Source organism: Canis lupus, chromosome 5 (assembly GCF_048164855.1).
Source record: "Canis lupus baileyi chromosome 5, mCanLup2.hap1, whole genome shotgun sequence".
Taxonomy (NCBI): domain Eukaryota; kingdom Metazoa; phylum Chordata; class Mammalia; order Carnivora; family Canidae; genus Canis; species Canis lupus.
In genome coordinates this window covers 47,370,222-47,398,137 of record NC_132842.1, presented here as the reverse complement: position 1 = coordinate 47,398,137, position 27,916 = coordinate 47,370,222, and the positions used below count along the sequence as shown (strand labels likewise).

Below are 27,916 nucleotides of genomic sequence, written 5' to 3'. Positions count from 1 at the left end.
TGACCTATGTAAAATTAATCTTGATAATTGTTTGGTTATTCTCTAATTCCTTGTTTGTCTAAGGCACAGTGATATAAATTTTTAGCTCCTGGGAGGCAAGAAGATAATTCCCAACATTGCTGTAATAATTGCTAAATATGAGAAGTTGTAGGGTATGAGTTCTAATTACAACTAATTCATTATATTATGCCATGGTTAGTGGTAGGTTGCTCACCTAAGATGGTACAGTTTGATTATCTGTGACTTGAGACTAGTGGAAGGGACAGCTTGTCTGAGCCTCAGCAAGTGAATGGCAGGGGTGACAGAAATAGATAAATTGACCAGAATGCTGGCCAGCTGTGTGCCTACTCTGGGCCGAGTATGGAGGGCAGCTCAGACATGGGTTAGTTTGTTCAGAAGACCGCACATTAAGATCTGTAAACTCTTCCTCATCATTTTTACTTGAAAAAGAGGAGAGGCTGTTTTGTGAGGCCTTCAACCTCAGCGGTGAATTTTGCAGTAATTAAGCAGGTGTTCTAACTGCTGCTCTCTGCTGACTGCTCAGGGGCTGTTGGTGCTACACACTTGCCCACAAAGAATTCATATGAGCAGATAGTCTGTACAAACCAGCTATGGGTCATTCCTTTAAGTAGAAGTAAATAAGAGAGGCATCTGTTTTTAATAATGAAGCCCAAGAATCAGTCTGCCCAATGCCTGGAAATGATTTATTATAGCACTGCTCACTGTCATTTGATCACCTAACCTTTCTCACACTATTGACCTTAGGCTTTTGGACATGGTTCCCACATGGAAGATGCTTCCCTTTTATGTGTCATCCAAGTCCCTATCATAGCCTATGATATACAGATGTTAAAAGTGGCAAATGAAAGCAACAACTGTGTAAAGAGATACTGGAGTGGGAAGAGAAACAGGAAGGTGATCTTTCCTTGTTTGATTTTAACTGAATAGAAATTGTTCGTATTGTTGCTTTAGTAACTGCCCAGGAATATAATCTCCTAAGATTAAAGCATATCCTAAATCTTCATTGGATCCTGCCTCTCTTAAGCTTGGACCCTATGGAAAATAACAGAAATGCCAAATTGTAATTCAAGCTCCGTAATAAAAGGCTAGGCTCTGATCCAAAGTATTTTCAGTAATTTTCTAGTAGATTTTTAGTGATTTTTCATGAAAAGCATTTCATTCAAATGTTATTGCTTCATCTTTTAATGTTTTAGTCAACAGTAAATGATATTTTCTTCTGATATATTCCTCTCAAAGTGGTAGAAGAGTTGGTGGCAAATTGCCATTTCAGCCATTTATTCTGCCCCAGTGATGCAATGTTGAAAATACAGAAAATGGGGAAAATTAACTAAATGACTTCTATACACTTTCAAAAGAAGGCACAAAAAACCTGCCAAAATAATAATAGTAAAATTATATTGCTTCCCAGCTGATTGATAATATTTGATAATATTCTAGATTTAAAGCTTTGTGCTTTAATAGTTTCTTTTACTACAGAATGCCAGGTACATACTCTGACCCCTAACCTGTCACCCCAACCCTAATGCTAACCCTGACCTTAATTCCAGCAGAAATCTGGGGTTTTATGCTCTGGTGTGGTCTCCCAACTGTCAAGTACCAGGCACATACTCTAACCCTAACTTGAACCCTACCCTAACCCCTAATCCCTAACCCTAACTGTAACCACAGCAGAATTCTGGAGTTTTATTCTCTGGAGAGGTCTCTAAACTGCAAATACCAGGTACATACCTTACTCTAACCCTAACCCTAACTGTAACCCTAGAGCTGAGAAAGTGGCTTCCTGAACACATCATAAGAGAAGCTGAGAAGCAGCCTAGTTATCCTGGAGAAGACCCCAAACATATTAGAGTTGGTAGTATTCCTGAAAATGAGTGTAAGTAGAGATAAAAATAGAAGGACCAATTGAATATCTATTTAAAGAGTATTTAGATGCCCAAAATCCCCTTAGCTCAGTAGATGGCTGCCATTTTTGTTTTCATCCCAGAATAAACCTGGGGTTTTTTGTTTGTTTTTAAGTTTTCAGTGCCAGTATAGTTAGCATAGTATTATATTAGTTTCAGGTGTACAATATAGTGATTCAACACTTCCGTATATCACATGTGTGCTCATCACAATAAGTGCCCTCCTTAATCCCTATCACCTATTTCATTGACCCTTCCACCTTCCTCCCCTCATAACCACTAGTGTGTTTTCTATAGGGAAGAGTTTGTTTCTTGGTTTCTTTTGCTCTCTTTCCTCTCTCCTCCCTTTGCTCATTTGTTTTGTTTCTTAAATTCCACATACAAATGAAATCATATGGTATGTGTCTTTCTCTGACTGACTTATTTAGATTAGCCTAATAACTCCCTAGCTCCAACTATGTCATTGGAAATTGCGCTTTAACATTTTAATAGATCACAGTGTCTATGTTAAACTTAAAAATAACCCCATAGTCCAGGGTGGTTATTTCTATTTTACATAATCTACATTTTGTGAAATATGGTGTCAACCACATCTGAATTCAAGGCCCAAGAAGACTGCAGAGAAAAGACATTTAAAGTGGAGGGAAAGAGGAAGAGAGGGAGGAAGGAAAGGCAAAGGGATGGAGGGAAAAGAGGAAGAATGATATATTGAAGGAAAAAGGAAAATGGCAGGGAAAAGGGAGAAATACTCAAATCCATTAAGAGTGATCTTATAAGTTATGCTGAGATATCTTTATCTCTATTGAGTAAACAGGGATTTTCAAGGCTTATCAAGCAAGAAATATGCCTAATATAATCATAATGAAGAATTTCCTGAAACTTAAAAATGTATTAGAAACTGGAAAAAATGGGAAAGGGAATTTCTGAAATCTATACAAAGAATTTTAAAAATAGCTCAGATATGGAATCTGTTAAGAAAGTAGACACATAAGTAATCTTACACACTTTACTGCATTAACTGAACACTCCTCTAGTTTCACCTGAGGCCAGCCAGGTTCCTTGGAAGGAAGGTATATGTTCCCTGGACACTTTCAGGGTCTGTCCGGGGTATGCCCATGGGTACAGGTTTAAAAATTTCTCCCGCAGTCAACATATTAATGCATCATTTGGCTCCAGGTTGCCTTACCTTCCCGCATTTCCTCATTTGCCATTCATCTTCTTACTTCCCCTTAGTCCACCATAATAGTCCATGGGGTACTGCATAAGTGGTTCTAGCTCCTTTAACTGCACATTTGTTTTTACAGTATGATTAAGGTATTTTACTGTTATAAAATGGTAATGCTTAGAATTCTGCAGTATTCTTTCAGGGTATGGGATGATCAGAACATCTGAGAAAGTGTCAGAGTCCAGATTTCATGTGGGCTGGACCATTTTGTGTGTGTGTGCTGCACACATGAGCCAGCTGTGCTTCTCAAATAAAGCAGGGCTCACTGAGTACTGGTTGGGATTGCAGAGCATTTCAAGGACAGGAAGGGATAGGAAGCATTTCAAGGACAGGAAGGGATAAGATAGCTCCTTAGGTGGATCCTAAAGAAGAAATAATGCTTACCATATGGTGGAGGCCAAGTGGCCCCAAATAGGACTGAAAGGATTGGAGCCTGTACTAGACGTGAAGGTCCTCTTCCCTACATGCTATACTCGGCCTTAATAATAAGATAAAAATATGGTTCAATAGAGAAAATGGATGAGTGCTAAGAGCAAAGCTTTCAGAAGGCAGGAAGGAGAAGTCTGTGATACTAGCTTCTTTGAGTTTGGGTTGCTAATGCAGTTGTTGTTGGCAGTATAGCAGGATTAAGAGCTCCTTTAACTGCTTGGCCTAGAGCTAAATAGGGCCAAATGTGAATCTGGACCCCACCAACATTGACTTCCTCACCTGGGACAAATACTTATCCTCCAGAGTCTCCCTACACCCTCCTCCCCCCCCCCCCCGGGAAAAACGATATTAATAATTTTTACCACAGAAAATTACACCTTTCAATTAAATCCTTTCCATGACAATTAAAATATATTCAATTATCATCTGCATTTAAAACAAAGAAAAAAACAAAAAGCCACACCAGAACAAAAATTTTGCCTTCATTCACTTTTTCTTCTTTGTTAAGATTTCTCTTGGTACTTTGGGCTAGGTAGTACATTATTGTGGGGCTGTTCTGTGCATAGTAGAATGTTTAGCAGCATCTCAGGCCTCTGCCCATGAGAGAGTACCCTCCCATTTGTGACCATCAAAAATATCTCCAGACAAATGTCTCATGGAAGGTAAAATCTCCCCCAGTTGAGAACTACTGCCCCATGTCCTGAGCTCTGCAAAACTGTACCTTCTCCCAGTTTTGTCTCTTCCCTCCTAGCTGTTTCCTCACTTCCCTGTCATGTCTGAGTCTATTCTGTTGTTTCTTGTCTGTTTCATTAACAAAATGGTTCTTGTTCAGAGGAACAGTAGCCTCAATACCTCTAAATATAATGAACTTTCCAGTCCTTCTCTTGATCTCTCAGAAGAATTTAGTGCTTTTGGCATTCCATCTTTGGAATGTTCTCTTCTCCTGGCTCTCCTAGCATCACTCTCTCGGCCTGATCTATGACATCTGAGACACTTGGGATAGCTTGGCACTTTGTCTCCGTGTGGAATCATAATGCTCCAGGAAACTAGCTAAGGCTTGTTCAAATGGGGGAAAAAGTTTCCCAGCATCAAGAGAAGGCAAGAAGCAAGCAAATTTCAAGCTTCTGCTTATATCCCATTTGCTAGCAATGTCTTAGCCAATGCCCAGAGGTAGAGTGAGGGGGTGCTTACCCAAGACAAACATAGAGAGAGACAAGAGACTTCTGACATGACATTGACCTGTTCCCCAGTGAAACTGTTGAAAACCAAGTGGAAGTTTAAAGCCACTGGAAATGGTCCTAAGGATAAACAGCAAATGAAAAAAACATCTTTTCAAGAATACCTATAAGAATTCAGTAAGAAAGGTAAGAGTCTGTGGCATTTGCAAGACGTCTTTTATCCACTCCCATCTCAGTTAAGTTAGTGGAGGTATAGACAAGAACACAGGACTCTATCTCCCCACAGCTCCCACACAGAGAGCTTGCTTTCTGGGAGAACCAGGACTTCAGTGTTTCAGTGTTCTGCCCCTTGTTATCTGTTGCTGTCAAAGCCCTGGGTGAGTGCAGTCAAGATGTAGGGTGCTCCCTTTTCCAATCTACCCCCAGTTGTAGAATGGAGATGCTATCTTGGCACACCATGCTAGAATGCTGAAGTCCTAATCACTCTTGCTTGGGCTCCTAAGGTAGTGGTTCAACACCAGGAGAGATGAGTCTAGAGGATGTCAGGTTACCACTGACCTGGCTCAGCTCCGGGAGTGGAAGTGTCAGTCACTCAGAGAAAAAGAGAGTCAAGAGAGAAAACTTGCCATTATCTCCACCGCTATCTTTAGAGCCCTGGTTTGGAGAATTTTCCTAAGAGTAGAAGCAGTCCATACAAAAAATCATTCTTAATCTCTTCTCAAAAGAACTTACTTCATTTCCAACAGAGCATGAAGGAGTTCAAGCCTAAGAATGTTCTCAAGAACAATGAGATGTAGGATGCCACTAGAAGGCCTAGTTCACTCTTAATTATCTGTATAACTCAGCCTGAAAATCAGTTTCTCACAAAGGCCTTCCCTGACACCTCACTGTTTTCTACCAGCTAGGTCGGATGTAATTTTTCTTCATGGCACTGCTTTTATTTTAAGCTTTACATTTAATCATATAATTACCTGACGGGTATTTATCTTCTTCACTAGATTATGATCACCCTGAGGTCAGTGACTTTATATGTTTGTTCACCATTGTATCCTCAGCACCAAAGTCATTGTCTGGCCCATAGTACGCTTACTATAATTATTGAGTAGGAATACATGAAGGCTCTTAGTAGGGGCAGCCTGGGTGGCTCAGTGGTTTAGCGCTGCCTTCAGCCCAGGGCCTGATCCTGGAGACCCGGGATCGAGTACCACATTGGGCTCCCTGCATGGAGCCTGCTTCTCCCTCTGCCTGTGTCTCTGCCTCTGTCTCTCTCCCTCTGTGTCTGTTATGAATAAATAAATAAAATCTTTTTTAAAAAATGAAGGCTCTTAGTAATATTATGTGTATAATCTCAAAGCAAGAAGATACTATTTAGTTAGAATAAACTAAGTTCTGCTATAATAACATACTGTCTCCCTCCCCTCCCCACAAATTCACATATACTCACAAATTGTAGAGGCTTAAAATAACAAAAGTTTATATTTCACTCATGCTGAATTCCCATTGTGTTTTATTGGGGTACTCTGCTCCATTTCATCTTTATCCTATGACTCAGGCTGATGGAGGTTACCATTTGGAACATCGTCTATTTCAGTGGCAAGGGAAAAAAAGAAAAGACTGGTTTTATGCTGGTGATTAAGTACCTGAGTAAGTAAGTGACATACTTCATCTCCATTAACCATCCATTAACCAGAGCTAGTCTCAGGACCCTGCCCATCTGTAAAGGAGGCAAGGAAATGTGATTCTCTCATGCACTGAGAAGGAAAGAAGAATCAGATATGTGTGAACATTAGAAGTCTCCCCACTGGTGTATTAGTGTAGAGCTGTGTTTGTTAAAGTTCAAATTGAATTTGAAGGAATGGTAGAAAAATTCATGAGGATATGATAATTGGACCAGGCTAAAGGATGAGATTTGGATAGTCTGGGTGAAAAAGTATTGCAAGTAGAGGAAACAACAGGAATATAATCAGAAAATAGGTTTAAGCATGTGTCTGGGTCACAGTGAAGAGTGATCCACCTTGCTGAATTGAAAAGCGAGTGTTGAAGGACCTTGGGAGGTAAGTTTGGGGTGACATATTTGACTGTTAGCATATTCATATTTACTTCTTAACTATTTTTCAGCCTAAATGTAGAGATATCCTCAGCATAAGGAATTCAGTATATAGGGGCACCTGGGTGGCTCAGTGGTTGAGTGTCTGCCTTTGGCTCAGGTCTTGATTCCAGGATCCTGGGATCAAGTCTCTCATCAGGCTCCCTACTGGGAGCCTGCTTCTCCTTCTGCCTATGTCTCTGCCTCTCTCTCTCTCTCTGTCTCTTATGAATAAGTAAATAAAATCTTTTTTTAAAAAAAGGGATTCAGTAGATAACTTTAGATGTATCAGTCACCTTGACTTGGCTGTATTTTCTTCATTTCTAGAATTCCAGATATACAACTGCTTTTCTCCCAGGCTGTTTTTGGTGGGCACAGCAGTCCAGAAAGATGCAGACCTGGCTTATTCCCTCTTTTTTTTTAATTATTTATTTGAGGGAGGGGGAAGGGTAAAGGGAGAGAGAATCTAAAGCTGACTGCACACTGAGAGCACAGCCAGATGTAGGACTCGATCCTATAACTGCAAGATTGTGACCTGAGTCAGAACTAAGAGTTGGACATTTAACCAACTGAGCACCCTGACTTATCCCCTCTTTTCAGGCCTCTTTCAATTCATGAGCAGGGAAACATCAATACTCTGCCAGCTTGTGAGTTGAATGTCTTTAATCTCATCTTTAATTGGCACTTGTAGGGGACTTAAACTGAGTTGCAGAGAACCTTAACAATGATACAAAGTGAAGAATAGTGGAGAATAATAAGTTTTATGGAAACCTGGATGCAATTGAAGGATGCCATTCAATAAATCTGTCCCTAGAAGCTAGTAGCACTCAGTCAATACAAATGAACCTATATTCTCTCACTTTACATTTGTTATTTGTACTGCCTTTGGAAAAGAAAAAAAAAAAAAACATACCATTAGAGTTCCACTAATAAAAACAGATATTTTGGGGAACTTATATTTGAATAAAGTATTTTAAACAAAAATCACAATTAACTATTGACTGCAGAGTAGCCATTAATGGAGAGAGCTATGCCGTGCTTAATATGCCCTCTGCTTACTAATCCTTAGAAAGAGTACAGTACAGTGACCAAGAGTGGTCACTAGAGCCAGCTGCCAAGATTTAAACTGAAACTACCATTTACCATTGGATGATCTTGAGAAAGTCATTTAAGCATGCTTATATAGCAAATCCTTATTGCTATAGACTAATCATATCCTTGAAAAAATTCTTATGTTGAAGCCCTAACCTCCAATGTGAGTGTGTTTGGAGGAAGGACTTTTAGGAGGTAATAAAGGTTAAATGAAATCTTAAGGGTAAAGTCCTAACAGATTAGGATTGTTGGCCTTATAAGAAGAGGAAGAGAAGGTGCTCTCTTTTTCCTCATGTGCACCTGCCCAGGAAAGGTTGTGTGAGCACACAGTAAGATGGTGGCCCTCTATAATCAAGAAGAAGGTTCTCACGGGTATCTGACCATACTGGCGCCCTGATCTCAGGCTTCCAGCCTCCAAAATTGTGAGGAAATAAATTTTTGTGGTTTATACCACCCTGTCTATGGTATTTTGTTATGAAAGCCTGAGCTAACTACTACGCTCACCTATGCTGAAGATAATAATCATACCTATCTGATAGTGTGAGGATTGAATGTATGAATATATGCTGAGCTCTTAAAGTGATGTTTGGCATGTAGTACGTACTTAATAAACGTTAACCATTATTATTTTATATTATTTCCCTCCCTAACCTCTCATTTGATTTTATGATTCTTAAGAATTCTACTTTTCAAGTCAGACACATCTCAGCCCGGCCTCTTATAAACTCTATGACCCTTTCAAGTTACTAACGTCTCTAAGCCTCAGTTTGCATATCTTTAAGTGGGGGTAATATTAGTGCTGCTTGCCTCTTAGGGTTGTTGTGAGACTAAAGGAGATGTACATGTAACATGTCTAGCACATGGTGAGCATTCCATACATACCATTTACTGTCATTATTAGAGGTTTGTAGCACTTCCTCTTTTTCATTATTTAAGTAAGAAACTGCCCTCTCCAGAAATCCTTGCACATCTTGGAGGAACAGGTATTTTCTCCTCAGACTTGGAATTCTAAAAATTTACTTCCCAAATCAGTCTTACCTATATTTTCTCACCTTTGTAATACAGGCCTTTAATGTGTTCATCATGATGGCACTGTTACATACAGATGTTCTATGCCCCTTCAACTTTACTTATTTAGGCCAATGGAGTCATAGGACTGGATGTGACTACTGAGACTGGTGAGTGAGATTTTCTCCTAGCTATTTAGTGATGGACTTGAGAACTAGAAACCAGGCTTACTGCCTGGTTATTATCTCACAGTGTGAAGTGAGGAATCCATAAATATATTGTTGAATGTAGTGGTCATGTATACTCTAAGCATAGACAAAATTGGATTATGCACAGCATAGTTTCTCAAACTTTAATGAACCTAAGGAGGATGTTAAAATGCAGGTTCTGACTCAGTCTAGGATGGGACCTGGAATTCTGCATTATTGACAAGTTCTCAGATGATTCTGAGACTGCTAATTTTAGACCATTCTTTAAGTAGCAAGGATATAGACGCTTTTAGCAATAGTGACTTTGAAGATTTTCTGCCGTTTCTGTTTTGCTTGTGAGTCCATTTTTTTATTCACTCAAATGCGCTCTGAATGCAAAACTTTTTTTTTTAATACCAGTGGGGAAAAAGTTAACACATTTTAAATTTAAATGGTTCAGTTTGTTTCTCCATATGTTGTGTATTCCTAAATCATTCACAGTGGTTTTATTTTCTAGCCCTTTTCCATCAAATGAGAAAATGATGTTCTTTCAATTTTATTTTTTTCTCAGTATTTATCCTCTATAACCCATTAAATCATCTCCTCTTTCCTGAAAAAACTCTCCTTGTTTTCTGACCTAAACTTTCTTGAGTTTCCAGTTCTTGCCTGCTAAGTCATGTCTGAATCCTGTTCTCTGGCATTCTCCTCATCTCTCTTACACTGTTCTTGCGAACTCTTACTCACTGCCACAGGTTCACTCGTTACTTCAGGCCTTGGGAATCCCTAGGGTGTGATTTGGAATCACTAGTGATTTCCAAGGCTTAAAGTAACTATTTTATCTGTAGATCTCACGGTCTTTTATCTTGAAGGCTTACCTAAGTTTTAATCATGCATGCTCCATGGATTCCATATCTATGACCTGCCAGCCCTTACAACTCAACATGATGAAAACCAAAGTCCTCATACTTCTTATCTCTAGACTGCAGGCCATCTGCCAACCATACCAGGTTATTTTACTCCCTTTATTAAAACTTCCAGTGACTTGTTTGCTATGGAATAAATCTCTCACTCCTTCTTCTGACACTGAAACCCTCCTGTCTCTACTGTCAACCTTTTTTCTTTCTCTGATCTCTTCCATTGCTTTGAAGTATGTACTGATTTAAGTTAGTCTGAACCCTCCTGTTTCTGGAGCATGCATTGACATTCCCAGCCTTTGTGCTACTTGAGCTGTGAACTAAAAGTCCTTGCACCAATATCTGCATATCAAAATTCTGTGTATCTCTCAAGGCTTACATGCAATTGCTGCATATTTTGTGGTATGTTCTCTGTTCTCCTCCTTGAAAGGAGTTCCTCCTCCTCTGGACTGCTATCATATGTGTCCAAGACCATTTAGATGGCACCTCACACTGTGCTGTATGTTATATCTAATCACATGTCTGCCACCTAGATGTCCCAAGGGCTCCTGCTTTCTGGCATGACTGCATGACTGCTTACTTTAGCATCCAAAGACTGGCTCAAACCGCATCTCCTGGAATGACAGCATCTGACTTCCTTCCTTTCTTCCAAGGCTCATACTCCTCTGCTACATTTAGGGGAAAGTTGTGTTGTCACACATCACTTCACTACACAAGCCATTTCTCTTCACTTACCTGGCTCCTGGCAGCTGCCTCTAGCTCTGCCTGGGGCCTCTGCTTCCTTCCTGTTGGCCACTATTTGGAGGTGCAGGACTCTACCTTTTCTCTGTCATTACTCAGAACCACCACTAACAGCAGTTATTGCCAGTAATAGACTTCTACCGAAAGTTTTAGGGTAATGCAGGCTAATAATAGCACAAGCGGAAGTCGGCTGCAATTAGAATGCTAGAATCAGAGTTCTTAGACATTTATTAGACTCTCCCTAACTAACTCCATTCCCTTGTAGCTCCCCATCTTCAGGCCTTTCTTCTCTCCTCTCTTCAACCACAAGCCCTCACAAAATGCCAAAGTTCAAATGTTCTTTATTCTTATGGAGAATGTTTCACCATTTTATTGTTGTTGTTTAAACCTTACGTGTCTAGGTTAAACATACAAGAACCTCACTTTCCATAATTGAATACATTTTTAAGTGTTTTCCTAAGCTTGAGAGCATTTCTGTCCCTCAGTGGAATTCTGCAGTCCTGAGGTTGTTTTGGATCAACCCGCTTAAAGTAAACTAACTTTTGTAACCACAGCACTAGGAGATAGGCCAAATTATTATCCACCTATTGTTATATGTGTCTCATTTGTTTCCATCTAGCTTGTAAACATATTTAAGCAAAGGACATATAACACAAACATTTTACTCATCACAATTTAGGATAAAACAGAATTCAAACCTTAATCCCCATGTACAACTTTTGTGACTTTAGGAAAGCAATTTTCCTTGGGGAACCTCAGCTTCATGCCCTACAAAATAAGTATACCAAAATCTACCTGATACAATTGTGAGGATTTAGAAAATTTCTGTGAAGTCGTTTTGTTAGAGTCCTGGCACACAGTAGAAGCCCTGCTCTCAGTACTAGTTTTTTTTTTTTTTTAAGATTATTTATTTATTTATTTATTCATAGAGATGCAGAGAGAGAGAGAGAGAGAGAGAGAGGCAGAGACACAGGCAGAGGGAGAAGCAGGCTCCATGCAGAGAGCCTGACGTGGGACTTGATCCAGGGTCTCCAGATCACGCCCTGGGCTGCAGGCGGCGCTAAACCGCTGCGCCACCGGGGCTGCCCTCAGTACTAGTTTAAAATGTTTGCGTGCAAAAAGGTGACTCCAATGAGATTTATTAAGCTTTTAATTGAGTACACTGTTTATTGCAGGATCCCAATATCAAAACCTACTTGATAGTATGATTTTCCTTCCTGAATATCATATTTACTCTGGAGTCAGTTCCAAAGAGTTCTGCCTTTAATTAAAGAGACAGGAAATCATGACTTTAAAATTTTCAGTTAAGAGTAAATGGCACATTAGTTTAGAGACATATCAGTAATTATGGAAGTATCTTTTCAGATTGTTGTGTTTTCCTCTACCTTAGTGCTAGCAGTCAAAACCACTGAATTAACCTGGCCAGGGTTAGGACTTTGAATATGAGGAAAATCACTTGAATTTCTGGCATTCATATGTGCTGTACAAGATGTTCTAGATATAAATTCTGTGAATCTTGTTTAAGAGCAATGGTGTAGGGGACCAGATAACCACCTCCAAATCTCTGAGTCCCATGACATGTGGGTAGGTCTCCAGAACTCTGATGTTGCCCGCAGAAAGAGGGGCTCTCATAGTTTCTGTAAGGGTTAGCTATTTTCTGGAAATATGGGATGAGTGGTAGAAATTGGGGTGTGGAAATTTCCATTATGCCCTGGAACTGCATAAAACCCTTCTGCAGGAAGTGCTCAGTAGAGGTTTCCAAATTTTGTTGACTAATCTCTCTAGCTGAATTACTTTTTCTTCCATGTATAAAATGTCTGTCTTTCAAAGCCCAGTGCAGAAGCAACTTGGTACCTGCAGCCTTTCTGGATTGCTTCAAGTTATAATGAATCACCATTACCTCCTTTTCCTAGAGCATAAAAATAAAAGCACTTATCACAGTATTTGCTTACTCATGATGGTGGGAGGTCAATATAGTATAGTATCTTAAAGCTCAAACAGGATAATCAGATTTCCCCTGAAAAGCTACTTGACCCTGGACAGGTTACTTAACCCCATTTTGCATCAATTTCCTCATCTATAAAATGGGCATATTAATGTATCTATGCCATTTTTTAGGGTTAAATGTGATGATGCATATGAAGTTCTTAAACAGGACCTACCATACAGTTAACTGTCAGCAAAGATCACTATTATTTTTTCTAGATTCTTCCTGTCACATTAGAAAGCTCTTGTATGGTGGTAACCATAACGTTTATTTTATTGTTGATATGGCCAGTGACCAATAAATTATCTGTTGAACTTTACTTTTGACAGTTTTGGCTTAAAAAATCCTGTTTTCTATCTACATTTACTTATGTACAGATATCTTTGTAACTTTTATTGTACTAATTTATATAACAAAATAAGGCTAAACATTTTTTAAAATATATGGAATTTATCGTAAGCATAATTTAAACTTTAAATGTATACATATAAAGTTTTCTCACACAAGCATGTCAATAGGTAAAATGGGAAAGATAAGTAGATATTTTATATAAGTCTCCTTTCTTTTTTCGTTTTTTAGAGATTTATTTATTCATGAGAGATACAGAGTGAGAGGCAGAGACACAGGCAGAGGGAGAAGCAGGCTCCTTGCAGGAGCCTGATATGGGACTCGATCCCAGATCCTAGGATCACACCCTGAGCTGAAGGCAGACGCTCAACTGCTGAACCACCCAGGCATCCCTAATTCTCCTTTCTTGAATAGTGTTACCTAGATTAAAATCTGTTTCTACTGAAATGTCTAATTTGTAAACGGTAGAATAAATATGGAACATTTCACCTCAGTGCAGTTTTTTATTTTCTTTGAAAGCTTTAATAAAAGGAGGACAAGATTAAGAATTCCTGAAATATTAGAAGTCTGCCACATTTGTTATGGCAAACACTGTGCTCCTGAATAAAGTTTTTTTCTTCTAATTTGTTTTTTTCTTTTTTTTTTTGCTGTTGTTGTTGCCTGAAACCTAAAACTGCGAGTATTTTAACATTCAAGATGTTAAAATATGTTTAATCTTATTTCTGCACATTGTTCTAAACAATCATTTCCTTCAGTGAATGTGAGTAAAATTCCTGCCTCTCCTGAGTACAGTGACAGAGAATATCCTCTCTTTGAGCAATGTCACATCTACTCCACCTGGTTTTCTCCACCTTATAACTTGAAGGAGCCCAAACCCCACAATAAGATTGATTCTGTAACTGTTTCCAAAACTGCTATAATTAATTACTACAGTTCAGTTGGCTTAAATCTATAGAGGTTTATTCTCTCACAATTCTGGAGAGAATAAACTTCTCCAGAAGTCTGAAGTCAAGGTGCCAGCAGGATTCATTCCTTCTGGAGGCTTTAGGGAGAGTCCACTCTGTCTCTTATCTAACCTCTGATAGCTCCAGGGTTTCTGTGGCTTATGGAAGCATAACTTCCATCTCTGGCCCTGACTTTTTCTCTTATTTCTTCCTCTTACCTTCTCTTGTAAGAACACTTATTATTGGGTTTAGGATCCATCCTAATCCAGGGTAATATCTCAAGATCCTTAACGTAATTATATCTACAAAGATCCTTTTTCCAAATAAGTCTATATTCACATGTTCCAAGTGGACATGTCTTTAGTAGGGTCAGTTTTCAACCCACCACAGTTTCTTTAGGCCTAAGCCTGGCTATATTCTGTTCAGAGATGCACTGGATGCAAAAGCTGTATTTTCATAAAGCTAACATTTCTTCAGCACTATTTGACTGCATTGCCCAGTCCTACATTACAACTTCCTAAGAGAGTTGGCTAAGTGTCCTTATTTGCTGGCTTTGAGGAAAAGCGTTTTTCCAGGGAAGTGGTGTCTAATCCGTTTGTGGCCTGTTCTGTAGGGTAGGCTTGGCTTATATAGTAACCATGTATATAGAGGTCTACCAACAATTCATCAAGATGCCATGTTAAAGAAATTATCTCCAAATGTGATGGACATAACCATGTATAAGAAGCATTTTATAGGCAAATACATTCCCATTTTATTGACCAAACCTGCATGTGCTTGCCTAAATCTTTCCACATTTTCAGATAAACTTAACATATTGGGGGAAATAACATTAAAGACAACATAGTGTTTAACTTTTAGGATTTTCTAGGGTAGGGAGCACGTCGGTTTTGAAAAAGAAAAAGGTTATAGATATGTTATCCATATATTGTTCAAAAGTTTTTTTACCAAAGACTGTTTTTCAAAAGTTAAGTCAAAATGGAATGGATATGAAGATAATGTCTTTTAAGATAGCCAGGAACAGAAGAAGTTACAATAAAATGTTTCAGCTTTTTCAAGATTATACTTTTGTGGTCTGTAGTAAGCTAAGCTGGTATGAATAGCATATAGTGAGAATTTTGTAAAGAGATTAATTCTTATGTGAGTACATACAAAATCAGTGCATTTGTGAATTGTAAAAAGTCAAAATTTTTATATATATAGGCTTTAATCATATCTATCTTTTCATGACCTGAAGAAGGATGCTTATTTGAGCTCTTTTACACATAGCTGAAAGTGTTAATGTCCACTAAATTATCTGACCACTCTCTTCTGATTTAAGGATGAGACCTGTAAAAGATGAGCAAGGGTATTTGGTCTAACATATAGAAACTGAACATTTTAAAGTCTAGACCTTTGGGGATGTCATATCTTATAAGAAAAGTTAAGGGGAGAGACACAGGTAGTCCCAGGAGTAGGATAGGAGATTTGTGGTCTGGTATCAGTCTCATATTTGTCCTATTTTATCCTTCTGCAGAAAAAATACAATCCCAAGGGGCTAGGGAAGGTGCAATAGGCTGCTTCCATTATGTATCCTTTGTCCCTTCACACCTTTTGTTTAAAAAGTGAAAAGTTGGGATGCCTGGGTGACTCTGTGGTTGAGTGTCTGCCTTTGGCTCAGGGCGTGATCCTGCTCCAGGGATCAAGTCCCGCATCGAACTCCCTGTGAGGAGCTTGCTTCTACCTCTATCTCTATGCCATTCTCCCTGTGTCTCTTATGAATAAATAAATAAATAAAATCTTAAAAAAAAAACCTGAAAAGTTGTGAAATTCCCTCTCTATCAGATCCTATATATCCAAAGAATTTCATATCTATCTTTTAATTTTTAATATTTAGTTTTGGTGCTTATTTAGTGAGTCCCCTAAATAAACTTCTGGGTCGGCTCAGGGTATAGATCAGCTTATGGAATCTAGTACAAGACCCCGCACACATTTACTTTGGTTAAATAAACTCTGTACTTCTGCAGTCATATTTGCTTATGCACTGCTCATATTACATAGCTTTACAGCTTTGTCACCTGATTTATATCCACTTAGCATTACTCACTCTGAAAATTTACTTTTTTATCAAGCACATAAACAAAATGAAATACAATTTAAGAAATAAGCTCACAACATTTACAATTAAATTCATTAATCAAGGCAGTTTATGGAAATGCCACATGCAGACTGTAAACTTCATAAATATTCAAGCAGTGAACACTAGACAATCACATTTTTTAGTAATAAATGCTTCGTCTTGGTGGCTTTGTTTTAATATGAGAGATGTAGAACATTTCCATCCACTGGCTTGCAGTCATATTTTGAAACCATTTCAAACCATGCATATCATCAAAAAGGACCTTTGTTTTGGTGACATTTCCATTTCCATATGTTCTCCATTTACCTTTCTCTTTAGATCTACTGCCTTGATACTACTTAGCACCTGCACCTGAATTTAGGAAGCAGCACCTGAATCAAACCAAGTTAAGCTGTGAAAGGAAAAAAATACCAAGTTCCTAAATTTCCAAGTAACACATATGGACAGTCTACTGTATTGATACTTTCACACACATGTGCCTTCTTAAATTATGAAAATTTATGTATACTTTATTTTGATATATACAAATACATCCATACTCGTAGCATCATAGTATGCTGTAATGTACTTTATTTGGTTGCAGGTTTACATTCTAATACAAGAATTGTGGTGACCAAATGCAGGATGGTATTTACCACATTCACAGCGTATGTTTATGAATTATTTTCACAAACTAGGTGTGGGAATAGAAAGAAGAGAAGTTAAAGGTGAGTCAGGCGGCAAAGCAAGATTGCATTTGAAGGAACATTTGAACTAGATCTTAAAGGATATTTTAAGAGATCAAAGGAGAAAGAACATAAAGAAAAGGTTAGCTAGGAATTGAAGAAGGAAAAGTGTGCAACAGGGGCATGGTATGGAGAGGAGATTAATTTTAAGCAGAGGAATCTGTAGTGTAAATGCTCTCAAATGCAGTGTCATCAAACTAGCAGAATTCACTCATCTTTTGATTTTAAGTGTTATTAACTTTATGTAAACAAAAGCCTATGTCTTCCATATCGCCATATTTCAATTATGGCAATCACCTATATCTTTTCTAATTGTGGCAAATCTGTCTTCCAGCTGGACAGTTGAAGACAGAGTCCTTGGTTTTTCATTTTTCTTCCTGAAGTCTGACCTGCCTTCTAGTATTCCTATAATGAAAACTAGTTCAACTCTCTTTTAATACTTTCAGTGACTCATTATTTTCCAGGGAACCTTTTTTTTAACTTTTTGTTATTTAAGAGAGAGAAGGGGGGATAGGGAGGGCAGAAGGAGAGGGAGAGTGAATCTTAGGCAAGGTCTACACCCAGCACAGAACCCAACTTGGGACTCCATCTTACAACTCTGAGTGTATGATCTGAGCTGAAATCAAGAGTTGAATGCTTAACCAGCTGAGCCACCCAGCAGCCTCCAGAGAACTTTTATTCACTGTTAAAAGACTTTGATTGTTATGTGGTCTTTCCTTATGTCCCATTCATCTGCCTCTTGGTAATGTCTGACAGTGCTAGTGCTTCTCTCTGGGATAACAATGGGCCTCTCTATTCCATCTGCTCACCAAGTCCAATGAATACATAAAGGAAGAGCTGTAGTATTTTTGTTTCTCAATGTATCCATCCATTCTTAATTTCCTCATCCTTTCCCTATTTTCTATTCCTTCTTTTGAGCCTTCTTTCTTTTTATTCATCCTTTAAATATCCATACAACCAACAAGCATTTAGAACCAGTAAACACCAGACACAAGTATGCTAGTTTTTATTATCTTTTTAAATTTTGGGTTTGATATGTGTTATTACTGTTTTTTTTAATATTAAAGGATAACTTAGAAATAGCCATAATACTTCAGATACTATATGCCCAACACAGAGCACAATGAAGTGCCATTTCTCCAATTTGAATGCTCTTCTCCTTTAATGTCATCCAGGGTGGCTTAACTATGATTGCAATTATATTATAATTTATAAACTTAGTGGTCTACCTTTTTTCCCCCATTAAAGCTATGAAAGGCCAAATCTTTCTTATTATAATTTGTAATATTTCTTTAACTAAATGTAGATGTTTGCAAGTATACATGTTGAATTTAAAATTTTTGGTTTCCTCTCTTCAGAATTTCAAAAATTGTTTTTTGTGTTTTTCTGTTATTCACAAAACTAAAAAACCAGCCTTCCTTATTTTCATCCAGACGCTTGATAAAAATATAGGATTGAAATCTTGGACTTCATTTAAGTCATGTTGTCAAGTTGATCTCAAGCTACCTAGTAATACTATCTGAACATAGTATTTGGCCAGCAATTAATTCACCTAAGAGCACTGTTATTCATGTCACATTTCACAATTCTATCAGGATGTCATACAAAGCTGTTAGGATCATGCTGTAATCAATACATCTTAAAGCTTCCCCAAAGCTACATCTCTATGAAAAAGGGGAATGAGGTTAGCTGAACATGATAATACACCAAATATTATCTTTAGTGTTTACTGAATACTCTTTGAAATGCTATCAGTGATATAGTTAACAATCTATGTCTTCTTGTAGGAATTAATATCACATATTTGAGACTATAGTCTTTGAATCTATTCCATTTCATATTGTTGAAATTCGCAATAACCTAGACTTTTGATTTTAAAAATTGGACTTTATGTTTAATGAAAATGAACAGCAAGCACTATTAATAGTAGAGAATTGTCATAATTGTTTTCTTCACTTTCAAGAAATAAGTTTAAATGATATGTTTGAAAAAAATACATTAATTTGGGGCCTAAATTCTGAGGGCTTTTTATTTTTTATTTTTATTTTTTGAGAAAGAGAAAGAAAGTATGAGTAGTGAAGGAATGGCAGAGGGAGACAGAGAGAATCTTAAGCAGGCTCCAGTGGGGCTCCATCTCACAACCCTGAGATCATGGCCTGAGCCAAAATCAAGAGTCAGATTCTAAACAGTCTAAGCCACCCATGCACCCAGGGCCTAAATTATTTTGAACATGGGGCAAAGTTTTGAAGATTTTTATATATAGAGGTAATGTCTGTAATTTTATAAAGAAGGTAAGATGTTTGGACCATGTATGACTTTAGAAAAGTTTTCTATAAGAGAAAAAACATGATAAATGTTTGAAATTATGATCTTTAGTATAAAAAAAATCACCAAAAATGTATAACTAACTTCTACTTAAACTTTTTAAAAAATATTATTAGTCATCTTTCAACAGTGTAGACTTCAGTAATTTTATCTCAAAACTGTCAAAAATAGATGCTCCTTAGAACTCAGAGTGATGGTACATTATATATGCATTTTATGATTATAATGGGGGAAAGTCCTCATAAATTCAGAAAATGCAATTTTGTGTAACTTAGTATAAATGTCCTTGAGGGTTTGAATTTTTATTAATACCAATAACATGTCATGAAATAGAGTATACTATTTTTGAAAGATAAAAGTAAGCTTTTATTGAAATTCCAGTTTTTATATTTCTTTCAAACACCTGGCTAAATGCTTTAAGGACAATTATTTGAAAGTGTGGCTAGATAAAATTAAAATATCCTTTTTGATTTTCTGTGGGTTTTCTGCAGGTTCTCATATTTTCTAGTTTGATCCACAGTCTCCTTCAGGAAATCAGTCTTCTTCTCGTCTCTTACCACTTTCTCATTCTCTATAGTCTTGTTTTAGCTCATTTTTATTTTTATTGTCTTTGGCTTTCTAGCATTTCAATGACATTATCTAAAGATTAATGTTTAGTAATAAAATTACTTCACAGGTTATCAGTAGGATACATTAGTTATCCTAAACCTTTATATCTGTCATAACCCTAGTAATGATAATATTTCACTGATTATATTTGCTGTGCTGCCCATTTTGAAAAGTTGACATCAGAGGGGACTATGTATGAGATGGGCTGTTAATAGTAACTAATATTTAGTGAGGGCTTTTTATGTACAGGCATTCTCTTAGCATTCTATTACTCATTATTTTATTTAATATTCTCACCAACCCTGTGAGGCAGGCACTTTTGTTATATCTTTAGAGATGAAGAAACTGAAACTCAGAGAAGTTAAGTAGCTCACCAAAAGTCACAACTTACTAAATGGTGGAGCCAGGATTCAAACCTCGGTCACTAAACCCTAGGTGTTGGCCCTTAACCACTGTTTCCTAATGAAGTCAATTTCCAACTTAATTCTAGATGCTACATATTACTAGTTGAAAGCCAGGAAGACAAAAACAGCTCCTTAGTTTAGCTGAAGAAGGTGTTCTAATACACTTTTAGCTGCAAATGCCAAATACCTCAACAGAGTTCATTTACATTATGGGAGAATTATACATCCAGCATGTCAGCATTTTCATATGTAGTATATAGGAACAAAAATAGTGATCATAATATAATGTAGCTATTTTTTCTTTGAAATATGGGCTTAGAAAATGGCAGAAATAAGAATTGCAAATTGTTTCTTATTAGCTTATCCATTTTGTTATTAGTTATTTTCTAGGGCCATATAGGATTATGTAGGTTTTGAACTGGGATAGGCTATTGAAACTGAGGACAAGGTCACAGTTAGGTGAAAATCAAGATAAAAGACATACGTGTCTCTTTATGAGCTTCATCAATACCCCTTTTAAACAATAAAAGTTTATTTTATATGATCTCAATTCAGTTATTATTACCTGCATCTTTTGTTATCAGAGAATGTACAGTTTACCATGTGCATTAAAGAAATACATATATGCTTCATTTTATAAAGGGGCAATTTTATCAGAAAATCTGCTTTATTACTAAAGAAGCCAAGATATTTGCAAATTAATTTTTCCTAGATTGCCACTTGAATATTTGTAAGGTTAAAATGTATGTGCATTTCCATGTAAAATGATTTTGAAAAATTAAAGCTCCTAAATATTCATCAAATGCCAAGCACTGAGCTGAGGGAAGAAGACAAATAGGTAAGATGTCTCCTCAGTAAGGAAGAAATAGAGTAGTAAGTGGCATGATTACCAGGTCCAGTGATTTGTATGAAGCTCTCTTCAAGTGCAGATGAAAAGTACCTAAATCAGACTAGATAGAAGAGTTCCACATATGGCTTTCAAATGATACAAATCTGACCAGAATTTAAGAATGAATAGTTGTTTGCTAGATGAGGAAAAGCATTTGTTAGTAAAGGACAGCTACAGTTAATCCAGTTCATTAGATAATCAGGATCTGGTACATTTAACCAAAGAAAAGACTTCCCAGAAAGTCCATGTGGATTGTCTGATGCAGATTTTAATTGGTCTTTAGAAAAGGATTAAAGGAAAGAAGGTTGAGATTGAATAATATAGACCTGTTCAAGGCTCATAGCCTTAGTCTAAACACTCATACTAAAGCCAAGCTGAAGCTCTTCGAATGGAATTGAAAATAGGCTGTTTCATGAATATAAATTTAGGAGATCGTTGGTGTTATTAACCAGCTTGTGAAGTAGTTTATGGAATCTATCCTGATGTAAAGAATTAGAGAGCAATACCTTTAAATCTGATTTCAACCAGTTTTCAAAAAAAGATGTTGTTACTAAATTCTGCTATTTTCCAAAAAAAAAAAAAGCCAGTGTGCTTATGTTTATGTGATGTGCATGCTTATATATATGTATGCATTTTTTAGTGTATCTGTGATATTCGTGTCAAAACAATTTCACTTCCTCCAATATTCCCAGTATTAAATTTCTATAGTTATGTAACAGATTGTCTTAAATTTAGAGACTTAAGACACATATATTTATTATCTTGTAGTTTCTGTGGGTCAGGAGTATAGACATGGCTTAGCTGGATACTCTGCAAGGTTGCCATCAAGGTGTCAGCCAGGGCTCAGTTCTCATCTAGAGGCTTCACTGTGGTTGGATCCACTTCTGAGCTCACTCATGTTATCAACAGAATTAATTACCTTGCAGCTGTGAGACTGAGGATCCTAGATTCTTAGGGGCTGTTGGCCACAGGTCACTATCAGCTTCTTGAAATTGTTCTCAGTTCATTGCTAGGTAGCCCCCTCCATAGACCCTTTATAACAGGGCAACTCATTTCTTCAAAGCAAAAGAGGAGTAGAGCACATTTGTTATCATGAGTCTCATTTAACATAATGTAAGCAAGCACAAGAGAGACAGCCCATGTTCTGTTTGTTAGAAGCAAGTCACTCTTCCTGCCCACACTGAAGATGAGGGAATTACACAAAGCTATGAATATCATGGGGGCTACTCTTTTATTCTATATGATTTCTAAATGTTAAAATATATTTGTATATAAAGATCTATAATATATTGGCAAGTAGATTAGGTTACATTAAATGTTTACAAATGATCATTTGCGCTAAGTAAGTTTCATTGGAATTGTGTGCTCCACTTCTCCAAATTAGTTCTAATAATTTATTCAGCAGATACTTATTAAGCAAGCATTAACTATATTCTAGAAGCTTGCGATACAAGGATGACCATGTCACATTTTACTTGATGCTTTTAATGTTCAGGGTAAGGCTGGGAGAGTATCGATATGGAAAAATCAATGAAGGAAAACATTAAAAGTCAGAGAGTTAATTGATATATTTTAGGTCACAAATTCAGAGACCCTAGAATTGGAAGGACTGAAACTCAAGTCTACTATATCAAAGTTTAATGTCCTTTCACTGCCTCTTGTGCCTCCTAAGTAATGCATTGTAGGAGGTAATTAATGAATCACTATAAGGAAGCTGAACCCTTTAAAATCATTTTTCTGAGAAGTAGTTCAAACTTTGTGTTGATCCATACAAACTCTGGCCTGTCTCCATTGAGAACAGCTAAGTCATGAATCAGCTGGTGGTGGCTGGAAACATGGAACCAAATGAGATTAAGTGACACATATCAAAATCAAGCCTTTTGACTGGCCTCATAAGCACTGTGCTCTACCTCTTGTGCTAGCCAGTCATAGATGTCAATGTCAAAACCAGTCTACATGCTGCCTTTTTCCCCTTTTCCTTTGACCTGCACCCATTCTGTCTAATAGTATGTAATGAAAGACATCTTTAGGAAGTAATCTCTTTCATCTCATAGGTTTACAAAAAGACACTATATTCCCAACTTGTTTGTAGTGATTCTTGACAGTATTTGCTAAACATTGGTAACATCCAAGTCATCTTTGAAAAAAAATTTTTCAAATGTAGTATCAGTGGTAACAATTCATGATGAAACAACAGTTTGACTAATGGAAATTTAAGCAGGTTTTAAAACTAAATTTTATGTATATCCAATTGGCTTGTCAGATTCTGGTTATTAAATACATTGATTTCACACTGAGAAAACTCTTATTTCCCTACAGTTTATCTTTCGACAAGTGCAGTCAGCGCATATTTTGACTAGAATTAGATTTCTTCTTGTTTACTTTATGCCTGGGTCTTTAAAATTTTTTTTTTGCTTGAACTTGACTGCATGGAGTGTATTTTTCTCATATTAATAAAACTGTTGGTAAAAATATAATAAAAGCAGATAGTTCATTGTTTTAATTCAGTTGTATATGTGCATTCCTTCATTTTCTTGTACACATTACCAAATAATATTTCTCAAATGATATGTGAGCTTGTTGCCTAGATTATTTTCTGTTTAGTTTAGGTCTTGCTGTATCAGGCAGGGTTTCCAGGAGAGGGTTCGTCATTGGCCTTTTTCTCCTCCAAATGTAAAAGTTCAGAAAAATCTCTCCGTGATTATGATCTGTGGTTGACTCCCCATATTGGGGGAACAGTATAGGGTGATGAGCAGAGGTAAAGAATAGAAAAACATGGTTAGATACAGTTCTGGTGAGTAAAACATTAAAGAAAGAAGAAAAGGTGTGGGGAGAAGTAATTTACATGGCAGTATTTCGGAAAAATAAATATTCTACGTTTCAGATCAGTGTGATCCTTAAGGGATATAAGAGAATGCCTCATTCTGTTATTCTAAAGTGGTAATATTCTAGATAATTCACATCACCAAAAGGAGATGAGTTGTAAAGAAATGAAAATTACTTTCAGAGAAATGTCTGGTTTACTCATTTTTACTATTAAGAATAAGTCTCACATCTTACTATTAAAGAGAAAATGGATGAGAGACACATAGAACTTCTCTCCCTGTAGTATTTTTGCAATTTCCTGTGACTCTATAGTTGTTTCAAAGTACAAAGTTAAAAACAAAAAGAATAAGTCTCACAAATATGAGGGGAAAAATCAATGTAATACTGTAGTCCTTTGTGAGGTAAAACGTATGAGTAGATGTTCATTTCCTTGGTCAGTAAATATGCAGATTGATTATTTCTTTAAAGATTATTGGTTTGAGAGAGAGAGAGAGAGAAAGAGTCAGAGGAGGGGCAGAGGGAGAGAAACAAGCTGACTCCTTGCTGAGCACCAAGCCTACAAGAGACTCTATCCCACAGCACTGAGATCAGGACCTGAACTGAAATCACGAGTTCAACACTTAACTGACTGAGCCACTAGGTATCTCACCAATTGATTATTGAGATAGCTTTCTATCTTGTATCTCCACCTTCATACTTGTCACTCCATGATTTGTTTTCAACATGGCAGTCACAGTATGATCCCCTTAGACTGTAACTCAAACTATACCATTTCTCTTCTCAAAACCTTCCATTTAAATTCTTAGTCAAAGCCAAAACCTCCTCCCAGAAATACCCACCCTTCACCATCCCTACCCGCTCATACCCCAGCTTTAATTTCTGCAGTGCCTCATTCACTCAACCCACTCCAGCCACACAAGCCTCCTTGCTCTCCTTTCTTGGGTCAGAGACTTTACACTGACAATCCACTCTACCTGTAATGTTTTTTCCTAATTCCCTTAGGTCTCTGCTCAGATATCACCTTATCAGATAGGGCTTCCCTGATATATCTTATAAAGCTGCACACTCTCCTTTCCCATATTCCTTGTCCCTGATGCCTTTATTTTTCTCCACAGAACTTACCATCACCCAATAGAATATGTTTTTGTTTACTTTTTGTTGTCTATTATTTCAAGGATGTCAAGAATTTTGTTATGTTTATATCATACTCCATACCTAGATCATGTAGTAATTATTCACATTTATTAAATAAATTATTTAATTAAATAAATGACTTTTGCAGGTGATTTACACAGTGGAAGTCAATATATCAACTCTAACTCAGAATTTTTTTTAGAGATTTTATTTATTTATTCATGAGAGACACAGAGAGAGAAAGAGGCAGAGACACAGGCAGAGGAAGAAGCAGACTTCCTGTAAGGAGCCTGATGTGGGGCTCGATCCCGGGTCTCCAGGATCACGCCCTGGGCCAACAGCAGGCGCTAAACTGCTGAGCCACCCAGGGATCCCCTAACTCAGAATTTTTATAGAGTAATATATGTATTATACTGGTAGACCTACACAAGTGTGCTCCAATTTCTACTCAGTCTCTGAAAATTCATTATCTTAGTGCTATAGAAATTAATTACCTGACTTCTTTCCACAAAAGCTCTAATATTTACAGTTAAGGTTCCAGACTACAAAGAAGAAAATAGCCTTTCTTTATTTTTATGTATTAAATTTTGTATGTCTTCCCTTTTTTTCTGTCTCAATTGAAAGTCTTATTAATGAAAAATTCAGACATGTTTGGAAAGGAGTTATTTTCTGCTTTTCTAAACACAGAACATTTTAACAGCTATCATGTCTATGGACTCATTGGTCAAGAGGAACAGCTTCCCAGGCTATGGGAATTTTCTAATAAAAAATTTTCTACTAAAGTATTTGAAAGATTCTATGTTTCATAAAGAGTTAATTTGAGATGAACAAAACTATCTTGACCATAGAAATTTTGGATTTTTTTTAGTAGAAATTGGTATTTTACAATTATCTCATCCCAACATCTTCCATATAACAATAAGGAAAATGAAAATATTATTCATGTTATGGAATAATTGCTGGCTTAATTGCCTCTCACTTGCAGTAGTCTAATGTCTATTCACTCAAACTGGCCAAACCATTCTTCAAGGTTGCTGCACTAGACTGGTTGTTCCCTCTATAATGATTTTCTCTGATGTTTGTATTCCTGGCTCCTCCATCTCATTTGGATCTCAGCTTAAAAGGTCACTTGCTCAGAGAGGTTTTCCTTGGCAACCCAATCTGAAGCAGTATTTAGTAACCTGCTAGCACATTCCTTATTTTAACTCTCAGAATAGAATGTCTCACTATCTTCTCTCTGGAGTATTTGTTTTTACACTTAGTATGTGTTTATTGTGCATCTCACTACATTTAATGCAGACAGTAGCAGCCTTGATTGTGTTGTGCACTGTTCTATCCCGAGTGACTAGAACATTTCTTGGCAGTGAGTTGTTGCTCCATAATTATTCATTTAATGAGTGAATGATGTAATCCCCATTACTTGTCATATTTGTTTAAATGATTAAAAGCTATCAGGGACCTAAGCATATAGAAGTCAACAATTATGGACTTCCATCAGCCTCATCATGGATCATTAACAAAACACCAGATTAATTGGCCCAGTCTTTATAGGCTATCACAGAAATATGCCCAGGTGTTTTCGATATTGGTAGACAACCCTGTGATAAACATATTAATTGCAATGTGTTATTAGTTTATTGATGATATGCATCTCCCATCACCCAAGGAAAGCCTTGTTTTCCTGCATCTGAAAGAAGAAAGATAAGGGATGCCTGAGTGGCTCAGTGGTTGAGCGTCTGCCTTCGGCTCAGGCCATGATCCCAGGGTCCGGGTATTGGTCCCACATCGGGCTCCTTGCAGGGAGCTAGCTTCCTTCTCTGTCTATGTCTCTGCCTCTCTCTCTATGTCTCTCATGAATAAATAAATATCTTTTTTAAAAAAAAAGAGAAGAAGAAAGATAGGGCTGGTTTCTTAATGTTTTCCTGTCCAGGCAATATTTTACTCCACACTTGAGTTACATTAAAATTAGAAAAATCACCCCAAATCTTTTTCCTTGTCAGTAAAATAGGTTAATTATATCAATTCAACAAATGATTTTTGAGCATCTACTCTGTACCAGACTCTTTTCTCATTGAATTTTTTTTTTTATGGGGGAAAGCAGACAATAAACGATTATCTGTAGGGCAACTTCTGTGCTTATTCTGTTTATGTGTTATTATATATCCTTACTACGATTCTTTGATTTAGGAATTATTATTCCTTTTTCTTTTAATGTCTTAGGGAAATTAGCCTCAGAAGAGTAAGACAACCTATTCTTGATTCACACTGTTAGTTGCAGAGTTGGGATTTGAACATTAATTTTTATTACCCCAAAACCTCCCTTTTTACTTTATTGTTTGTAAAAAGAATATTCTATGATAATTTAACAATTTAACAATAACAAAAATGTGAGCCTTGTAAGGGATTAAAACAATGATAATTTTTACAAAAAATACATCACCCATTCAAAGAGAATTTGGCTACATGTGTTGGTCATGGAAACTAATTACTTATACATTACCATAATATATTACTTTAAATGTCTAAAAAAATGGATCATAGTATTAGACTCATCAAAAACCATTCAGATGCATAGTTTATCAATTATTGTCCAAAATATTGTTATTAAAATAGCTCTAACTGGGCAGCCCCCGTGGCTTAGCAGTTTAGCACCACCTTCAACCCAGGGCATGATCCTGGAGACCCAGGATAGAATCCCAAGTCGGGCTCCTGCATGGAGCCTGCTTCTCCCTCTGCCTCTCTCTCTCTCTCTCTCTCTCTCTCTCTCTGTGTCTCTAATAAATAAATAAAATATTTTAAAAAATAAAATAGCTCTAACTGCTC

The 27,916-nt window shown here is 37.0% G+C and overlaps 1 protein-coding gene and 1 pseudogene across 31 annotated transcripts in view; both read left to right on the top strand.

The window, feature by feature from the left end:
- The window catches only part of LOC140633658 (eukaryotic translation initiation factor 4B pseudogene), a 32,012-nt pseudogene extending 27,980 nt beyond the window's left edge, over positions 1-4,032 (top strand).
- PDE4D (phosphodiesterase 4D) overlaps positions 1-27,916 on the top strand; it is a 1,448,272-nt gene that overhangs the window by 559,837 nt on the left and 860,519 nt on the right. The gene's annotated exons all lie outside the window — the stretch shown is intronic.